The sequence below is a fragment of the Nuphar pumila genome, chromosome 14 (assembly GCF_984573655.1).
Source record: "Nuphar pumila chromosome 14, dmNupPumi1.hap1.1, whole genome shotgun sequence".
NCBI classification, from domain to species: Eukaryota; Viridiplantae; Streptophyta; class Magnoliopsida; order Nymphaeales; family Nymphaeaceae; genus Nuphar; species Nuphar pumila.
The window spans coordinates 85,935,826-85,938,909 of record NC_143262.1 but is presented as its reverse complement, the minus strand read 5'-3'; the positions used below and the strand labels follow the sequence as shown (position 1 = coordinate 85,938,909).

Below are 3,084 nucleotides of genomic sequence, written 5' to 3'. Positions count from 1 at the left end.
CCAAAAGAACCAGAGTTGTCTGAAGGATAACCGTTACTGGACAGACACCAATGACGGAAATGTCCCTTACTGTTCTCAATCCTTGAAAGTTGCATCCATTCAAGAAAATGTTGGCCTACTCTTATCCCATTCATGAAAATGTTGCAGTACTAATATGTGAAATAACCAATGTGTGTGTGTGTGTGTGTTTTAACAGAATTATCAAGATTGCAATCAGAACATGATTCTCACTCAGCTCAGTTAATGAGAAGAGACTAATTGGTTATAACCTAGAGGAGCTTAAGCCAACATTGAAAGCCAAAATCTAATGGTTCAAAGCTAGGTTCAAACAGGTCAGTTTACCAATCAAACCTTTATCCACAATGTTGAAAGGTTTCAATCCAATTTGTACTCAGAAACTCGCTGTGAAACTTGAGTTTGAACATGTTGGCAGTAAGATAAATCAAAACTTCATTCACAATATACAAATTCTTTGGAAAAGCACAACTAGAACAATGAGCCAGATCCAATTGGCAGTCCGAACCTTTCTGAGAAGCCTGTGATTCAGCATGGTCAATGCTGGGTTCGAGTAAATTGATATGAAAATGTTATTTTATTTACAATGCACCAAAATTTCAAGAAACAAGCGGCTAATAAGTCAAACCTGCTTATGGGATAGATCAGGATATAGGATGATTGAATCAATGAACCAAATAAATTTCCAACTACAATATTCATAAGCACATTAAATGTTAACTGAGTAATGAGTCTGATTTGCTTGAATTGGATCTGAATCAGTTTGTCTAATCAATCTAGCTGCACAAAGGCCATTTTAGTCATTTTGTTAAAGTGGGCCTCAAGCTATATCATTTAGAATTTTCAGAGCTAATGAGGATGTTTATAACAGTAAATAAAGAATGGGGCTAAGTTTTAATTTCAGCAGTCTGTCTTCACATCATCTACACAGCCCGTGTGAGAGTACCAGCAGATTGATTGCAAGGATCAGCAAATAGGGAATCCATGAAGAACAAGGGCGAATCCATGAAGAAGAAGGGCTGTGAAATAGAAGCAAAATGTATCAACTACAGGGTTGATGTGGAGAAAACAAGCCACCCATTCAGGATATGGAGCAGAGAGGAGGAGCCCAGCTCACTTAAACCAACAGAAGATGAAGAACAAATTGTTGGCATTGTTAAGACGACTAAACATGTTCTCAAGAATGTGAGTTGCAGAGCCAGGCCATGGGAGATACTTGCCATTGTTGGCCCTAGTGGTGCCGGAAAATCCAGTCTCCTGGAGATCTTAGCAGGAAGGATCATCCCACAAACCTCAAACATATCAGTCAACCAGAAACCAATCGATAAGATCCGGTTCAAGAAGATTTCAGGCTATGTGACCCAGAAAGACACTCTGTTTCCACTCCTAACAGTGGAAGAAACACTCTTGTTCAGTGCCAGGCTCAGGGTCAAGCTCCCTTACTCCCAACAAGTTGATAAAGTTTCATCTCTGATTCAAGAACTCGGATTGGAACACGTCGCGCATTCGCGAATCGGCAATGAGAAGACCAGAGGCATCTCTGGTGGAGAGAGAAGGCGGGTGTCAATTGGTGTTGATGTCATCCATGATCCTTCGGTGCTTTTGCTGGATGAGCCTACATCTGGCTTGGACAGCACATCTGCACTGCAGATCATTGACATGCTTAAACTCATGGCCGAGATCCACGGTAGAACTGTAATTCTAAGCATACACCAGCCTGGGTTCAAGATCATAAAGCTTTTCAGTTCTATCCTGCTATTGGCCAATGGATCAGTGCTCCATCATGGCACCACCGATCAGCTCAAAAATCATTTGGTATCAATGGGCCTGCAGATCCCTATGCATGTAAATATCATAGAATTTGCGATCGATGCGGTCGAGGATCTCCAAAAACAGCTGCCTCAACACAAACATCGCGAAGAAGCTGGAAACAAAGGAACTCTGCAACAGCTGTTTCAACTGAACAAGGTAGCTGAGAGAGGCTTTGATGATGGAGGTGGATTTAGTTCTGATTGGGTATGTGCTAACTCTAGGCTCAAAGAGATAATCATCCTAACGCAGCGATTCACCAAAAGCACAATTAGAACCAAGGAGCTTTTCGCGGTTCGAACTTTGCAAATGTTAATAGCAGGTCTTGTTCTGGGAACCATCTTTTATGATCTCAAGGGAGACAGAACTGGTGCAGAAGAAAGAATAGGCCTATTTGCTTTCATTTTGACATTCCTGCTGTCTTGTACAACAGAAGCTCTACCAATCTTTTTGCAGGAAAGAGAGATCCTAATGAAAGAGATTTCATGTGGAAGCTACAGGATATCATCATATGTCATTGCAAATGGATTAGTTTTTCTGCCATTTCTGCTTATCTTGGCTCTGCTCTTCGCCGTTCCACTCTATTGGCTCGTGGGTCTGAGTAGGAGTTTCTCAGCTTTCCTCTATTTTCTCTTGATAATCTGGCTAATATTGTATACAGCAAATTCTGTTGTCGCATGCTTCAGTGCCTTAGTTCCAAATTTCATCATTGGGAATTCAGTGATTGCAGGTGTCATGGGATCATTCTTTCTGTTTTCTGGATATTTTATATCAAAGGATCAAATACCAAGATACTGGATCTTCATGCATTATATTTCACTTTTCAAGTATCCCTTTGAAGGATTCTTGGTGAATGAATTTTCTTCTTGGAAGGGATGCTTAGATTACAGGTTTGGGAGGTGCTTGATGAATGGGGAGGATGTACTAAGAGAACAAGGCCTGGAACAGGAAGGAAGATGGAGGAATGTGATGTTCATGGTCTGCTTCATAGTGGCCTACAGATTCTTCTCTTACATCATTCTCAGATGCAGGTGTTTTCAAGGTAGTCTAAAGAGTCTTCTAAACTGACTTGTACTCTCTCTCTCTCTCTCTAAACCATTAGAGGATGTAATAAAGCGAGTCGCAAGTGTAAGAAATTCGAGCTCACGTGTGTATGATTGGAAACTGTAAGCTGTTATGTCTTTCTTATCACTGTGAGATAAAACTGTTCTGTTTATAATATTTATTCTAACCACTGGTGATGTTTATGTCTTTCTGTCA

General features: G+C 40.7%; 1 pseudogene across 1 annotated transcript; it reads left to right on the top strand.

Moving 5' to 3' along the window:
- The first annotated feature begins 913 nt into the window (after window positions 1-913).
- LOC149817228 (ABC transporter G family member 5 pseudogene) lies at window positions 914-3,084 on the top strand (annotated as a pseudogene). The gene has a single exon (XR_016427567.1). The product of XR_016427567.1 is annotated as an ABC transporter G family member 5 pseudogene (transcript).